Source organism: Manis pentadactyla, chromosome 3, assembly GCF_030020395.1.
Source record: "Manis pentadactyla isolate mManPen7 chromosome 3, mManPen7.hap1, whole genome shotgun sequence".
NCBI lineage: Eukaryota > Metazoa > Chordata > Mammalia > Pholidota > Manidae > Manis > Manis pentadactyla.
The window spans coordinates 187356230-187374785 of NC_080021.1; the positions used below are offsets into that span (position 1 = coordinate 187356230).

General features: G+C 35.6%; 1 protein-coding gene across 2 annotated transcripts in view; it reads left to right on the top strand.

Moving 5' to 3' along the window:
- Nucleotides 1–18556, top strand: part of ZCCHC7 (zinc finger CCHC-type containing 7) — a 300853-nt gene that overhangs the window by 119633 nt on the left and 162664 nt on the right. The gene's annotated exons all lie outside the window — the stretch shown is intronic.

Consider the following 18556-nt stretch of genomic DNA (forward strand, 5'->3'; position numbering starts at 1 on the left):
AGGTGAAAAATTGGTCCAGAGAGTTTGACTCATTTAGGTCTTCTAGCTTCTTAGTGATGGAAAAGGGACAATTCTATCCATTGTTCTTTTCATAGCAAGATATTATTATTTTTTTATTGAAGTATCTTTGGTATACAATCTTAAAGTGGTTTCAGATGTACAATGCAGTGGTTCAACAGTTACCCATATTAAATCCTCACCTCCATTAGTGCAGTTACTATCTGTCAGCATAGGAAGATGTTACAGAATCATTGGCTATCTTCTGCATGCTGTACTACTATCCCCATGACCAACTTATATTATGATTAAGAATTTTTGTACCTCTTCATCCCCCTCACAATCCCCACCCTAGCATAATACTATTTTTATGCTACACCCGATTCCTAACCATTCCTTGACTTGAAGTGGGAGGAACAGGATCAAAGAGAAAAAGGGAAAAAAAAGATAGTATGTATCTGTGTCCTACCACCTCCTCCTTCCTTTCACCCTTTATTGCCAGCATATCATAATCTGGATTTTTACATTTGGAGAACAGATCCCACTTGAATGACTAAGGATCTGTTCTATTGCAAAACAAGTAAAAATACCAGACCTTTATTAAAGAGGAAAGCTAATAGTAGGTATATTTAAAAGTCTTTCTCCGCTGTTTTATTTATGTTCATCAAAAATACAACTTCTGGGATAAGATTTTTGTCTAGAAATTCTGAATGGGTGGGATGGAAGCCAAAACTGACTGGAAAATCAAGTGGTCCCACATTACTTGAAAACGTTGAATGTGTTTAAATCAGCAGGACCCAATGACATGGATGGTAGGGCGCTTAAAGATTTGGCCAATATCACTGTAGAGGCACTAGCAAATTACCATGCACAGGATGTGAAAAGGGCAGAGTGATGGTAGTGCTGCTAAGCCACCACTTTTGTTAGTCTAGTGCTCTTCACCACCTCCCCCCAAAGCTATAGAAACAAAGAAGCTATACAAAACACATTATTTGCATTGCATTGGCCCTTGAAAACACCATTTACCCAGCCATACCCCATTTTCATTTGTCATTTGCCGGACAGCATTCTAAACATAAATCCAGTAAGAGCTCATGTAATGTCTATGGAAAATAGAGAGTAGAAATACAACTTCCATTCACAAGTATTTCTAGAATTCCAGTTTTCAGAGTACTTATAACAGACTGCTTTATTTGATCCTCCAGCTACCCCAAAATGTTTCTGGTGTAAAGATAAAAATTTACATTTACTGAATTCAGTTTGTATCATTAATTCAGACCTTTATTTGTTTGTTTGTATTATATAATCTGTTGCTTCCACAAAACAAATTTGAGATAGGATTCCTATATACTTGGATAGTTAAATGTAAAGTCATAGATTATAAGAATAGATAAATATCCCTCTTCTAGGAACCTGAGGTGAAATGATTACTATATTTAAACACTAAATGTACCTCTCAGCTTTGGCAGCCAAAGCAAAGGGAAATGTAATGAATTATATGGTGTGTTTGTTTAATAAGAGGAGCACATTATTTTTTACTTTATTTCACAGTTATTTATGTACACATTGTGTTTTGTCTACAAACTCCTTTAGAGTAGGGATCATACAGATCCATGCTTCTACTCATGACAGTGTTTAGCATGAGTGAACAAGTGGTTGAATATTATTTCTTTTGAAGAATGTAACTTCTTTTTGCACTGAAATCTAAGAGAAAATTTATCAGTTGAGTTCTTAGGAAGTAAATACTGAGTAATTACATTATGGACAACTTTTCAGCCCAGGTTCTATAAAGGATGCAAAACAGTTCTTCATATAGCCCTTGAACACCCTACCCCACCCCCACAAAACATGGAATAACTGGGAAGAACAGGGTCGTATCTTGAACAAATCGTCAGCTTCAGAGTCATATGGCCCCAGGTCTAGTCCCAGATATGCTTTGTACTCTGTGACATTGGACAAGCTGTGTGACCTCACTGAGCTTTATTTTCCTCATCTGTAAAATAGGACTGTTAATACTTTTCTCAAAGGGATTTTCAGTTGATTAAAAGAATCCAAGTAGGTACTCAACAGTTAGTTTCTCTTTAGAGAAAATAATATTCAAAGCTGAGCATGAGTTGGTGCAGCCATATAATTCTGTTTATTCCTTCCTTCTTAGTCTTTTATGCTGTAATTATCATATGTAATACATGGATTTTCACTGCAAAACCCACAGTAAAATGCTGCAGTTTTTACTTTAGTCATATGTATTTTTTTAAATTTAGGAGGAAAAAAAATATTTCTAATTTACCTGTTTATTTACCATGTCTAGCGCTCCTCATTGCTTCCTGAAAATCTGAAGTATCCACTTGTTATCATTTCCCTTCAGGAATAAACTTCTTTTTTCATTCTTGAAGTACAGATCTGCTGGTAATGAATTCTCTTAGTTCTCATTTATCTGAAAAAGTCTTTATCTTGCCTATATCCATTTTTTGGGTGGGGGGGTATGTTTGTTGAGGTACAGTTTACATACTATAAATTTCACTCTTTTAGGTAGACAGTTTGATGAGTTTTGTTAAATGTGTATAGTTTTATAGCCACCGTGCACCACTGTAATCGAGATGAAAAAAGTTTTTATCACTCCCAAATATACTCTTTAGAGTTAGTCCTTTCCCTTTCCCCTGTCCCATGGCAGCCACTCATCTGATTTCTGTCCTGATAGTTTTGCTTTTTATAGAATCTCATGCAGAGAATTAGACAGCATGTAGCCTTCCATGTGACTTGTTTTACTTCACATAATGATTTTGAGATTCAAGCATGTTGTTGGATGTTATTGCTGAGTAGTATGATTGCACTATTATTTATCATTCATTCAGTGGATATTTGGGTTGTTTATAGTTCTTGGCAACTATGTATAAAGCTGCTCTCAACATTTGTTTAAGTACACGGCTTGAAATGACATGTTTTTATTTTTCTTGAGTAAGTACCTAGGAGTGTTTGCGTGCTCATATGGTAAAAGTATATCTAACTTTATTACCAAATTGTCAAACTGTTTTCCAAACTGGCTCCATCATTATACATTCCCAGAGCAAGGTAGTGAGAGTTACAGTTGCTACACAGCCTTGACAGCACTTGGTATTGTTAGTTTTAAATTTTTAGCCATAGTAGTAGGTATATAGTGATATCTCATTATGATTTTAATTTGGATTTGCCAATTACTATTGATGTTGAACTTTAAAAAATGTGTGTATTATGTATATTTTGGTGAATTGTCTGTTCAAATCTTTTATCCATTTTTAAATTAGGTTGTTTGTCATCATTTATTGAATTGCAAGTACTCTTTATAGATGTGGATAGAAATACTTTATCAGATTGTTTTTGCAGTTATTTTCTCCCAAAGTATGGCTTATCTTTTCATTTTCTTAACAGTGTCTTTCAAAGGGCAGAAGTTTCAAATTTTGATAACCAATCAAAAATTTTGGGTGGGGTTAATATGAGCAAAATCAAAAGTTTTTTCCTCTATGGCACATGCTTTTTGTAAATCCCATGTTTGAAAAAGTATATTGCCTAACTTAAGATCATAAATGTTTTCATCTAGAGGTTTTATACTTTTTAGTTTTACATTGGGTATATGATTCATTTTAAGTGAATTTTTGTACATACTGTGAAGAGAAAGTTGAGGTTGATTATTTGTATGTCTTTGTCTTTTTTTCCAGAACCATTTTTTGAAAAGACAATCCATTCTTCATTGAATTGCCTTGGCACCTTTGTCAAAATCCATTGACCATATAAGTTGGAGTCTATTTCTGTACTTTCTACTGTGTGAAATTAATCTACGTCTCAATGCATAACCCAGCTTCACATTGTCTTGATCATTATAAATACACTGTTTTGAAATTGTGGAGGATAATTGTTCCAGTTCTGTTTTTCATAATGTTTTGTTTTGTCTTTCCATTTCCATTCATATTTTAGAATCATCCAGTTAATTAAAAAAAAAAGAAACCTGCTGTGATTTTGATTTTTTTTTTGTTGAATCTCTCCATTAATTTGGGGAAGAATTGATCTTAGTGATAATCTTCTGATCTGTGGATATAGTATATCTCTCCATTTATTTAGTTTTCTTTGATTTTTCTTTTTTTTTTTTGAGTCTTTCAGTGTAGATGTCTTAAACATTTATTTCTCTCTAAATATTTGTTTTCTGTTTCTGTTGTGAGTGATACTTTTAAATCTAATTTACAATTATAATTTACAATTATAATTTGATAGTGTATTAGCAACATGGAATTTTGGTTAATTGCATTTTATCCTGCAACTTTACTAAACTCAGTTGTTAGTTCTAGTAGCTTTTTTGCAATTTCTTTAGGATTGTCTCCATAAACTGTCACACCACGTGCAAATAAAGCCAGTTTTACTTTTTTCTTCCAATCTGAGTGTCTTTTTTATTTTTATCTTTTCCTTTATTGTACTGGTCAGGATTTCTAGAAAGTATTGAACAGAAGTGGCGAGAGCATACATTTTTGTTTTCTGCTTGATCTCAGAGTGAATGGGTTCTCTTTGACCAATACTTACAGGATTAGCTGTAGAGTTTTTGTAGATGCTCTTTATCAGGTTGAAGTAGTTCCTTTCTGTTGTAGGTTGAAGATTTTTACTAGGAATGGCTGTTACATTTTTTTATATGCTGCTTCTGTGTCTGATGAGAGGATCACACAGCTTTTCTTTTTAAAGGTTTTGTAAACTCATTTAGGTCATGGTTTAAATGGTGAAATGCATTGATTAAACCACCCTTGAATTACCGTGAGATATACTCCCCTTGTTCATGATTTATTATCCACTTTATATATTTCTGGCATCAGTTTACTTAAATTTTAAAAAGTTTTTTGCATCTTTGTTCATGAGGGGTATTGCCTGTAACTTTCTTTTCACCTAATGTGTTTGTCTTGTTTGATGATGCTGGCCTCATAAAATGACTTGGGAGTTCCCTTTTCTATTTTTCTGGAAGCATTTATGTAGAATTCTTTACAGTCATTAAAGTCATTAGTGAAGTCCCCTGAGCCTGGAGTTTTCTTTGTAGGAAAGTTTTTAACCATGAATAGATGTAGGGGCAATTGAGATCATCTTTTTGTTCTTGATTAAATTTTGGTATTTTGTCTTTCAACACATTTGTTCATTTTGCTGTCAGTTTTTTTTGTCATAAATTTGTTAGTAGCAACCCATTATTACGCTTTTAATATATGTAAGACCTGTACTGATGTTTCTTCTTGCATTGCTGACAATGATAATTTGCATTTCAGTCATTTTTTCCAAATCAGTTAGTTTAGATATTTCTTATTTTACTGATATTTTTCAAAGAAGCAGCTTTTGATTTAATTTGTTTTTTCTAGATTTCTTAAGATGAAAGTGCATTTCGTCAATTTGAGGCCTTTTTCTTTTTTTACTATTATTTTTTTCAGCTCTACAATATTGCTGTTAATATTTAATGCTTTAGATTTCCCTCTTTAAGTACTGCTTTAACTCTGTCCCCCTAGTTTTCATAGGTTATCTTTTCATTTTTATTCATTTCAAAATATATTCTAATTTATCTTGTGTTTTTTGTTTCTTTAGCCAATTAGCTTTATAGATTTGTTGTTTAATCTTCAAGTATTTTGGGGATTTAATTTCATTGTGGTGGAGACAACCTTTCTAATTCTTCTAATATTTATTGAGACCTCTTTTGGACCAGAATAAAGGTCTATTGTGATGACTTATGTATCTTCCTTTCGGGTCCTTTTGCTTAGCAGTGTGTTTCATAAAAGTCAATATACCAAGTTGCTTGATAGTATTGTTCAAGTCTGAATCTATACCAGTTTTTTAAATCAACTTTTTGATTATTGAGAAAGGAGTTTTGCAATCTTGCATCTATACAATTGTGGATTTGTGGATTTTTTTTTTCTTTTGGTTTTGTCAATTCTCAATTCATGTGTTTTGAAGCCCACTTCTTAGGATTGTTACGTTTTGATGAACTGAGCTCTTTGACAATATTAAATGTCTCTCTTTATTCCTAGCAATATTGTGTTTTCTGACATATGCTTTTTCTGATATTGATAAAGCCAAGCACTCCAGTCTTTTTCTTGTAGTCTACAAGTCTTTTTCTTGTAGATAGCACATAAGAGGGTTCTTTCTCTGGCCTTCGGTAGTTTTCCTACACATGAGCAAATTAAGTGTTTAGCCAGAAATTTAATGAAGCCACTGTTCAAGGATGCGGAGTTTTCTTTCTTTGTAGCCCCTTCTTCTCTAGTATTTTTTCCTTGGGAAGTCTAGCCACTTTGATCTGCTGAGACAATCTGTGGTCTGTCTCTTCAACTTAGTGGGACAGATGGGTTCTGATTTATCCATCCTTCCCTGTACTCTGCCCTGGAAACGTCAATGCAATAAGCTAGGACTATTTTTAAATTGACTTTGCCTGTTTTCATACTCTCCAGAATCACTATTCTGCCCTGCCTGTTATTCTGTGAAAGTTACATTTCAAATGTGTGTTGCTTTCTTGTTATGTAGGTGAGATGGCATATATGGTCCTTCTTACTCTATTATAGCTGGAAATGTAACTTTGGTTTCATTCTTAAAAAGGATATATTTGATGTAATAGTATTGTCTTTAACAACTTTATTTCTTTTAGTGCTTGCTGTATGTCTTTCTACTGGGTTCTGTCATTTCGTTGGTAAGTCAGTGGTCATTTATTATTTTCTGTGTTATGTGTCATTTTTCTCTGGATTCCTTCAAGATTTTCTCTTCACTTTTACTATTTAGGAGTTTGACTCTATGATGTGACTAGTTGGTTGGATTTATTCTGGTTAGAGCTCATTGAAATTTATTACATTTGGGAAAATTTTACTCATTACTTCAAACTTTTTTACGTTCCATTCTTTGCTCCCAGTTATTTTGAGATTCCAGTAACACATAGGTTGCACCTCTTGCTTGTTCCACAGGTTGTATCACTGTTCTCAAAAAATATTTTTTCCTTTTATGTTTGACAGGTTGAATGATTTCTGTTGATCTGTCTTAATACCCATTGACTTTTTTTCTATCACCTCTAAATTTCTGTTTAACCCAGTGATTTTTTTTAAAAGTTTCAGATATTGTATCTTTAAGCTCTGAAATTGACTTTTTGTGTGTGTGTGTGAGTAATTCTGTTTCTCTGCTGCGTGGTAAAGGTGTAGGGGATAGGGAAGCATTTTGTAGTTTTATGAATATGTTTCAGTCTTTTAGTGAGCTTGTGTTCTTGGGCAATGAACTTCACTAGTGCTTATTAGTTGTTGTTGTTTTTTTTAACCCCTGTAGGTGGGATAGGATGGCCAGAAGGGTTTGGAGTTCGGTATTTTTCTTCCCCCACGTGAGTTAGGTTCTGATAAAAGTCCAGCAGCTTAGGCTCTGGTGAAATAGTTTCTCCTGGAGGCAGACTTGTTAAGAACAGAATACTCTGGCATATTTTAAAATGGTTCTTTTTCCCCACCCTGACTAGAAATACAAGGGGATTTTCTTCTGATATTCATTGTGAGGACTGAGTAGAGCTCCTGGAGGTAATTCACAAATGTTTGGGGTCCCTCTTATGACTTGGAATTTTTAATTCTAGATTTGTCTAAACTGAATCTCCGTCAATTTATCAGTCATAGTTAGGTTTTCCTACCTTGTTACTGGGTCTGCAAAGGTTTCTATACCAGTAAGTATGGCTCTCTGTATCTGCTTATCTGTCTCTCTAATTTCTGGGGCAGGAGTTTGCCCTTCACATCTTTAATAAATTTAAGAAGAGTTGTCAATTTATTGTTTTGTTTGGTTTTTTACTAGTTAAGATGGAGTGATGACTTTTAAGCTCCTTGTATACAGGACCAGAAACCAGAAGTCTACAAGCATATTTTGGTTTACCGTAGTAACTACTTTAGAATTCTTACCTGCTAATTTCAACATCTTGTTCATCCTGGATCAGTCTCAAAACTTTGATTGCCCTTCCTCTTGAGTATAGGTAACAGTTTCTATTTCCACATATGCCTAATAATTTGGGGCTGTTTTGTTAGAAATTGTGAATGACACATTGCAGAAACTTTGGATTCTGTTTTGTTTCTCTGAGGAGTGTTGTTTTATTTCTTTTCTCTTTTTAAAAAAGTTTCTCAGAATTGACAGCTACCTTGAGTGTAATTAAACTTCACACTTTATTTTTCTTACAATTGACCACAGGTGGCATTTCTTCAGTCCTTCTGTCTTAGCTGGGCTGTCTGGAGTGTCTTCCATGTTTGCATAGTTTTGTGGTCAGTCATGTATTTGAGCAGACTTTATTTATAGAATTCGGGAGCTACCCCTTTCTGACTCTCGTATCCAGATTTCCCCTCCCACTTTCCAGCTACTGTGGTGGCCCCAGTCTCTGACCTCTGATTCTTTAACCTTTAAGACGGCAGCTTTCTATCAAAGTGTTACCTTTTCTCCCTTTTCCCATCCATACTTCTGGCACTATTGATTGGTAGTAGCTTCAGGTGAAGAGCTGTGAAACACTGGATGCTAACCCAATGCTGTTTGTCACTTGCAGGTGTCAAGTTTCCTCCATTTTATGTCTGCTTTTGATTGTCCTCTAATACCTTCACATACAGGCGACCCTTATTAATCACAATTTCATATTTGGGATTTCACTTACTTGATACATTTTATTTGTAACCCCAAAGTCAATACTCACTATGTTTTTGGAGACATGTAAAGAGCAGCAAAAAATTTGAGTCTGACAAATATGCTCCCAGCTGAGGTCAGATAGGTGATGCTCTGCCTTCTTATTTCATCTTTCATACAGTGGTGATGAGAGGATGGAGGTGGTAGGGGGCATCGCCTAGTAGAGTAGGAAGCTCCAGCTCTGAGGTCAGTTGGACACTCAATTCTGGCACCTTTTTGTGGGGCAGCCTCAGGCAAGTCACTTAACACCTCTGAACCTTGTTTTTTCTCTTCTGTAAATTTAGACAATAGAATTCACCAGGAAGAGCTGTTTTTTGGGGTGTAAGATTATAAGCTATATGGGGGGGGGAGTTTGTGCGCGTGCACAAACCCAATAATACATGTTTCCCCTAGGAACAGTAGTTCAGTATTTGCTAATTCAGTGTTCATGGCAAATCTGTGGAACTTAACTGCTGTGAATAAACAAGACTCGAGTGCAGTTTATAATTGTTTTCACAAGGTAAATGGTTTGCTATAAGCCAGCTCCATCATTATCAGGAGAATTCCACTCTTTCTTTCATTTTTTTAATTGTAAAATTTTCAATAAATATTAAAAAAAATTAAAAAGTGCAAAGAAGAAAAAATATATCCCTATTGCTGCCATCACATGGAGATAACCAATTAACATTTTGGTGATTGAAATTCCATTCTTTCATCTCTACATGATTGATGTGTGTTTTGTGTATATTGATATTTTTCTGATTTCAGGTGCGTTATTTGACATCTCTCAGTCTCAGTTTCTAGATCTGTGAAATAGAGGTAATAAAATTATATATTGTAGGATTTGGGGGATTAAAGATAGATGTATTTGAGGCAGTTAGAAATGGAACCTGGTAAATACTGTAGAATTATAACAATTACGTAATTCTATAAAAGTGATATTGTACTATAATTCTGTCATTTCAGATTGAGTATACTGAGCGTAATTGTATCTGTTATTGATAACTAAGCAGCATTATTATGGATAAGGCTCTCAGTTGTTAGATTTGATGGTACCTTTGCAGCAAATAAAGTGTTTTTGGCTTTTGAGTCCTATGTTAAGTTTTTGTCAAGAGGAGCTTTTTCTGATACTTTTGTTTCTACTGTTTGAAGTTTTTTTGTTTCCCTTGATAATCAGTTACATTTTGTTTATAGCTGTCAATATATTCTGTAGGATTTACTTATTTTCCTTTCTTATTTGCAGCTTCTAATTTGCTGTCTATGGATAAACTCCATAACTAAATTTGTTGAGGTAACAGCTAAAATAAGAGTATAGAATAAATATGTGACTTTGTGAGCACCACTATCTGCTTTTGTTTTTATTGCATTTTAGATTAATTTAGGAGCCAGAATTCTTATTTTTAAAAGTTTTATTTTATTAGAAATTCTAGTATGGTGTTTTGTCCTCAAATTAAAGTAATTCATTGGAGTAGATTATGCCAGCAGGATGTAACAAGTCTTCTTGTTAAAATTTTCATTGAGTAGGATAACTTTTTTCCTCAAAAGATGTAAAAATTTAACATTGTAAGGAGTAGCCTCAGTTTAATAGAAAGAAGTGAATAGCATGTCCTGAATATAATTTTATTTTTATTTAATCATGTTTTGTATCTCCATCATTCTTTCTTTCTATGGTTAAGATTTAATGAATAGTTTAAATAAAACTTTTGTTAAGTAGTCTTAGGCACTGGTACTCCTGGCCTGCCTTTGTGTCAGTGGTGTTCATATCAGCGTTTTTAATGGTGATTTGGTGCCCGTGGTTTCTCCAGTTTACTTTCTTTTAAGCTTCTTAAACATGGTGTACATGTTCATCCACAAGTCCTCTCATTTCCAGCTTTAATAGGTATGAGTGCTACTTGGGAGAAAAGGGTAAGAGTAAGAATAGACGTGGCAGTGTTGAATGAGACAGAATGAAAATAGGAGGAAGAGTGGAGGAAGTGAATGTGAAGCCATTCATATCAGTTGATGAGTAAGGGTTGGAATTGTCCTTTAGCAATCCTGAGCTGCTCTCTGGCCCTTACATCCCACCTACATCCACATCATCAGCAAATCTTGCCAAGCTTCAAACTTTGAAATATAAGTAGAGTCAGAATCTGATCATTTTTTACCCATCTGCACTGTTGCTACATTGGTCTAAACCACAGTGATCATAGCCTGGATTATTGCAGTAGTTTTCCTGAGGTGTTCATCTTCCTCTGTCTTTTCCCCACCAGCACCTAGAACAATCCTTTTAAACAGAAGATGATGTTACTCCTTTGCACAGAACTCTTCAGAGGCTCTCCATCTCATCTAGGATAATATCCTATGTCCATTGCATAGTATGAAAGGCTATATATGATCTGGTTGTCTTTTACCTCTCTGACCTTATAACTACTACTGTCACCTGTTTTTACTCTGCTTCAGCCACCCTAACAACTGTTTCTTAAAAGTGCCGAGTACATTTCCTGTCTTAGGACCTTTGAATATAATTTACTGTGTCCATTCTTGGCTATGCTTTTTCCTCAATATTTGCATGGCTGTCTGCCTCACTTCTTTCAGATCTCTGCTCAAATGTTATTTTATCAGAAAGGATTTCTCTGGCCTATGTAAAATAACATCTCTTCCTTACCACATCATGGTGTATCCCCCTTTACCTATTTTACTTTTCCTGATAGAGTATATTGCCACCTTATATAATTTTATTTGCATATGTATGAATGTGTTTATGTGTATACACATAATATGTAGTATATATATAATGTATGTATGTATGTATTTAATGGTTTTACCCTACTTGAAAAAGCAAAAATCTTTTGGTTCATAGTTGTATCCCTAGGGCCTAGTACAGTACTTGGCTATATACTATATAAATATATCTTGAATGCATGATTGACTAAATTGGTTGGGATGGATTAGAAGCAGTTGTGTTTAAAAGGGAAACCAATGGGCATATAACAGCATTTAGAACTCAGTAGAGGTGTAGAGAGTGGTTATGTGGGAATGTCCTTGGGAGAGAAGATGTTCAAGTGGACATGTTGGTACTGAGGATTATTTGGTGGGCTGAATAGTTGGGCAGATCATAATAACATGAAGTTAGAAGGCTTTCTGGATTGTTAATCTGTTCTCTTATCCACCAGGGTCAATTTTGTTTTCTCTGTGTAACCCCATACTGTATGTGTAGCTCTTTTTAAAATTTATTTTAATATTTTGCCATATAACAGGAGCAAGCTTTCTTTATACCCTTTCCTGGCTCTCTGGTTTCTTGTTGCAGCCAATTTCCAGTCCTTTCCTGCTGCCTTGATTGTTGTCCCTCTAGTGGCTGGCTCTCATCTCCCTGGCTTCTTTTTTGTCAGGGAGGGCGTTGTATATGTGCACTTTATCTCTCAGTGCTGAGAGAGTACTTGTCAAACTGACAGATGGGGTGAGTTCTGTTTGCTAGTTGACATGGAGAATGACACCTTTAAGTCTGCATTTGTAGCTATGGGCCTTCAGGAGACTCAGTGTAAGAGACTACACTTTTCTCAAGTAGAAATAACAAGATAGATGAACATTTAGTATTTATGATATTAAAGTGTGTCCCTTCTATAAATTTACATTTCTCCTTCATACTGTCCATGTTATTCTTATATCATAGACCTTTTTCATAAAATAAATAAGAGAACATAGAAACACCAAGATTTTTGAAGACTGGTATCTAATAATGAAATAGGTATATTATTCATTTATTCTGTACATCATGTCACTTATTTCCCTCTTGTTGCAACACCTGCAATGGCTTCCTAATACCCACTAAAATACAACTCTTGAAACCAGCATTTAAGGCAATTCATAATACACTTCCCAATCTATCTTTTTTATTTCTCAGCTTCCTCTCATTTTTCCAAACTCTAGTCCTCTGGCTTTCAGAGCACTCTTTGCTGCCCCTCAGGGATTCCTTTGGAGAGGTGGGAGTCAAGTTGGCAGGATTCTGTCTCTCTCCCTTCTTGGACCAGGGCGTTGAGGGTTTCATCTTCTTTGCACATTTGGCTTTCTTTAAAACATGGATCTGTAACCAAAAGAATGTTTAAAAGTCACTCCATTTGTCTGATCACATGACTAGTCTGTGTGTCTCACAGTCTGTCTCTCTCTCAGACATGCACATGTATACATGTGCTCCCTCAAAGCTCACTGTAGAATTCCATGTTTCTGTAGTTCTTACTGCCAGGAATGCTAATATCACCAGTTGATCATTTATATAGTGAGTTTTGCTCATTACTTGGAACAGTGTGACAATTTTAAACATTTTAGTTCTAAAGAACTTCGGCTGAACTGGGAATTAACTATGTGATCAAAATCCTAAGGGTTAATATATGTTAACTTAAAGCATCATATGCTTGATGGACAAAAACAAAGAGATATTTCTCTTAAATGTTAAGACTATCAAGTCTTTAGTTTGGGCCAAAATTTTTTCAATGAATATGTGCTTCTGAAATATTGATGAAATTTAGTAGGAGAGTGTGATTTTGACATACATTGGTTGTTTTGCTTGTAGGGTTTGTTATGGCTGTTTTAATAATGGCTGTGTCTGTATATGAAGACAAGATAAATTATATTTTGCCTCAAAATCTTTTTTCTGATTTTGTTCTAAATTTTAGAGAGCAGGGTTTTCTTTTTTGTTTTTCTTTTCTTTGGTATCATTAATCTACAGTTACATGAGGAACATTATGTTTACTATACTCTCCCCATCACCAAGTTCCCCCCCACATACCCATTGCAGTCACTGTCCATTAGCATAGTAAGAAGCCATAGAATCACTACTTGTCTTCTCTGTGTTGTACAACCCTCCCCGTGCCCCCCCCACATTATACATGCTAATCATAATGCCCCTTTTCTTCCCCCCCTGCTGTATCCCTCCCTTCCCACCCATTCTCCCTAGTCCCTTTCCCTTTGGTAACTGTTAGTCCATTCTTGGGTTCTGTGAGTCTGCTGCTGTTTCATTCCTTCAGTGTTTGCTTTGTTCTTATACTCCACAGATGAGTGAAATCATTTGGCACTTGTCTTTCTCCGCCTGGCTTATTTCACTGAGCATAATACCCTCTAGCTCCATCCATGTTGTTGCAAATGGTAGGATTTATTTTCTTCTTATGGCTGAATAATATTCCATTGTGTATATGTACCACATCTTCTTTATCCATTCATCTACTGATGGACACTTAGGTTGCTTCCATTTCTTGGCTATTGTAAATAGTGCTGCGATAAACATAGGGGTGCATCTGTCTTTTTCAAACTGGGCTGCTGCATTCTTAGGGTAAATTCCTAGGAGTGGAATTCCTGGGTCAAATGGTATGTCTATTTTGAGCTTTTTGAGGAACCTCCATACTGCTTTCCACAATGGTTGAACTAATTTACATTCCCACCAGCAGTGCAGGAGGGTTTCCCTTTCTCCACACCCTCACCAACATTTGTTGTTGTTTGTCTTTTGGATGGTAGCCATCCTTACTGGTGTGAAGTGATATCTCGTTGTTTTAATTTGCATTTCTCTGATGACTAGTGATGTGGAGTCTCTTTTCATGTGTCTGTTGGCCATCTGAATTTGTTCTTTGGAGAACTGTTCAGCTCCTCTGACCATTTTTTAATTGGATTATTTGCTTTTTATTTGTTGAGGTGCATGAGCTCTTTATGTATTTTGGATATCAACCCTTTAGTGGATCTTTCATTTATGAATATATTCTCCCATACTGTAGGATACCTTTTTGTTCTATTGGTGGTGTCCATTACTGTACAGAAGCTTTTCAGCTTGATATAGTCCCACTTGTTCATTTTTGCTTTTGTTTTCTTTGCCTGGGAGATATGTTCATGAAGAAGTTGCTTGTGTTATGTCTAAGAGATTTTTGCCTATGTTTTTTTCTAAGAGGTTTATGATTTCATGACTTACATTCAGGTCTTTGATCCATTTCGAATTTACTTTTGTGTATGGGGTTAGACAATGATCCAGTTTCATTCTCTTTCATGTAGCTGTCCAGTTTTGCCAACACCAGCTGTTGAAGAGGCTGTCATCTCTCCATTGTATGTCCATGGCTCCTTTATCATATATTAATTGACCATATATGTTTGGGTTAATATCTGGACTCTCTGTTCTGTTCTACTGGTCTGTGGCTCTGTTCTTGTGCCAGAACCAAATTATCTTAATTACTGTGGCTTTGTAGTAAAGCTTAAAGTTGGGAAGCGAGATCCCCCCGACTTTATTCTTCCTTCTCAGGATTGCTCTGGCTCTTTGGGGACTTTTGTGGTTCCATTTGAATTTTAACACTATTTGTTTCAGTTCATTGAAGAATGCTGTCGGTATTTTGATAGGGACTGCACTGAATCTGTAGATTGTTTTAGGCAGGATGGCCATTTTGACAATATTAATTCTTCCTAGCCAGGAGCATGGGATGTGTTTCCATTTGTTAGTGTCCTCTTTAATTTCTCTTTAGAGTGTCTTGTAGTTTACAGGGTATAGGTCTTTCACTTCCTTGGTTAGGTTTATTCCTAGGTATTTTATTCTTTTTGATGCAGTGGTGAATGGAATTGTTTTCCTGATTTGTATTTCTGCTAGTTCATCATTACTGTATAGGAAAGCAACAGATTTCTGTGTATTAATTTTGTATCCTGTAACTTTGCTGAATTTAGGTATTAGTTCCTGTAGTTTTGGAGTGGAGTCTTTAGAGTTTGTTACATACAATATCATGTTATCTGCAAATAGTGAGAGTTTGACTTCTTTACCAATCTGGATACCTCTTATTTCTTTGTGTTGTGTGATTGCCATGGCTAGGACCTCCAGTAGTATGTTGAATAGCAGTGGGGAGAGTGGGCATCCCTGTCTTGTTCCCGATCTTAGAGGAAAAGCTTTCAGCTTCTCACTGTTAAGTATGATGTTGGCTGTGGGTTTGTCATATATGGCCTTTATTATGTTGAGGTACTTGCCCTCTATACCCATTTTGTTGAGAGTTTTTATCATGAATGGATGTTGAATTTTGTCGAATGCTTTTTCAGCGTCTATGGAGATGATCATGTGGTTTTTGTCTTTCTTTTTGTTGATGTACTGGATGATGTTGATGGATTTTCAAATGTACGATCCTTTCATCCCTGAGATGGATCCCACTTATCATGGTGTATGATCCTCTTGATGTATTTTTGAATTTGGTTTGCTAATATTTTGTTGAGTATTTTTGCATCTATGTTCATCAGGAATATTGGTCTGTAATTTTCTTTTTTGGTGGGGTCTTTGCCTGGTTTTGGTATTAGAGTGATGCTAGCTTCATAGAATGAGTTTGGAAGTATTCCCTCCTCTTCTATTTTTTGGAAAACTTTAAGGAGAATGGGTATTATGTCTTCTCTGTATGTCTGATAAAATTCAGTGGTGAATCCGTCCGGCCCTGGGGTTTTTTTCTTGGGTAGTTTTTTTATTACCAATTCAATTTCGTTGCTTGTAATTGGTCTGTTTGGATTTTCTTTTTCTTCCTTGGTCAGTGTTGGAAGGTTGTATTTTTCTAGGAAGTTGTCCATTTCTTCTAGGTTTTCCAGCTTGTTAGCATATAGATTCTCATAGTATTCTCTAATAATTCTTTGTTTTTCTGTGGGGTCCATTGTGATTTTTCCTTTCCCATTTCTGATTCTGTTGATGTGTGTATATTCTCTTTTTCTCTTACTAAGTCTGGCTAGTGGCTTATCTATTTTGTTTATTTTCTCAAAAAACCGGCTCTTGGTTTCATTAATTTTTTTCTATTGTTTTATTCTTCTCAATTTTATTTATTACTTCTCTGATCTTTATTATGTCCATCCTTCTGCTGACTTTGGGCCTGATTTGTTCTTCTTTTTCCAATTTCAGTAGTTGTGACTTTAGACTGTTCATTTGGGATTGTTCTTCCTTCTTTAAATATGCCTGGATTGCTATATACTTTCCTCTTACAACTGTCTTCACTGTGTCCCACAGAAGTTGGGGCTTTGTGCTGTTGTCATTTGTCTCCATATATTGCTTGATCTCTATTTTAATTTGGTCACTGATCCATTGATTATTTAGGAGCATGTTGTTAAGCCTCCGTATGTTTGTGAGCCTTTTTGCTTTCTTTGTACAATTTATTTCTAGTTTTATACCTTAGTGGTCTGAGAAGTTGGTTGGTAGAATTTCAGTCTTTTTAAATTTACTGAGGCTCTTTCTGTGGCTTAATATGTGGTCTATTCTGGAAAATGTTCCATGTGCACTTGAGAAGAATGTGTATCCTGCTGCTTTTGGGTGTAGAGTTCTGTAGATGTCTGTTAGGTCCATCTGTTCTAGTGTGTTGTTCAGTGCCTCTGTGTCGTTATTTTCTGTCTGGTGGATCTGTTCTCTGGAGTGAGTGGTGTGTTGAAGTCTCCTAGAATGATGCATTGCATTCTGTTTCCTCCTTTAATTCTGTTTGTATTTGTTTCACATATGTTGGTGCTCCTGTATTGGGTGCATATATATTTATAATGGTTATATTGTCTTGTTGGACTGACCCCTTTATCATTATGTAATCTCCTTCTTTATCTCTTATTACTTTCTTTGTTTTGAAGTCTATTTTGTCTAATACAAGTACTGCAGCACCTGCTTTTTTCTCCCTATTGTTTGCATGAATTATATTTTTCCATCCCTTGACTTTTAGTCTGTGTATGCCTTTCAGTTGGAGGTGAGTCTCTTGTAAGCATATAGATGGGTCTTGCTTTCAGTCCATTTACATTTAGGGTGATTATTGAAAGATATGTACTTATTGCCATTGCAGGCTTTAGATACGTGGTTACCAAAGGTTCAAGGGTAGCTTCTTTCCTATCTAACTGTCTAACTTAACTCTCTTATTAAGCTATTATAAACACAGTCTGATGATTCTTTATTTCTCTTCCTTCTTATTCTTCCTCCTCCATTCTTTTTATGTTAGGTGTTTTATTCTGTATTCTTGTGTTTCCTTTAACTGCTTTTGTGAATAGTTGATTTTATTTTTTGCCTTTAGTTAGTATTTTGTTGTTCTGCTTCCTTTGTTGTGATTTTATTTTCTCTGGTAACATATATTTAGCCTTAGGAGTGCTCCCATCTAGAGCAGTCCCTCTAAAATACCCTGTAGAGGTGGTTTGTGGGAAGCAAATTCCCTCAACTTTTGCTTGTCTGGGAATTGTTTAATCCCTCCTTCATATTTAAATGATAATCGTGCTGGATACAGTGTCCTTGGTTCAAGGCCCTTCTGTTTCATTGCATTAAATATATCATGCCATTCTCTTCTGGCCTGTAAGGTTTCTGTTGAGAAGTCTGATGATAGCCTGATGGGTTTTCCTTTGTAGGTGACCTTTTTTCTCTCTCTGGCTGCCTTTAATACTCTGTCCTTGTCCTTGATCTTTGCCATTTTAAATATTATATGTCTTGGTGTTGTCCTCCTTGGGTCCCTTGTGTTGGGAGATCTGTGGACTTCCATGGTCTGAGAGACTCTTTCCTCCCCCAGTTTGGGGAAGTTTTCAGCAATTATTTCTTCAAAGACACTTTCTATCCCCTTTTCTCTCTCTTCTTCTTCTGGTACTCCTGTAATGCAAATATTGTTCTTTCTGGATTGGTCACACAGTTCTCTTAATATTCTTTCATCCTGGAGATCCTTTTATCTCTCTCTGCCTCTGCTTCTCTGTATTCCTGTTCTCTGATTTCTATACTATTAACGGCCTCCTGTACCTCATCCAGTCTGCTCGTAAGTCTTTCCAGAGATTGTTTCATTTCTGTGTTCTCCCTCCTGACTTCATCCTTTAGCTCTTGCGTACTTCTCTGCAGGTCAATCAGCATGGTTATGACCTTTATTTTCAATTTTTTTTCTGGAAGATTGGTTAAATCTATCTCCCCAGGCCCTCTCTCAGGGGTTGTCTGTGTAATTCTGTACTCGACCAAATT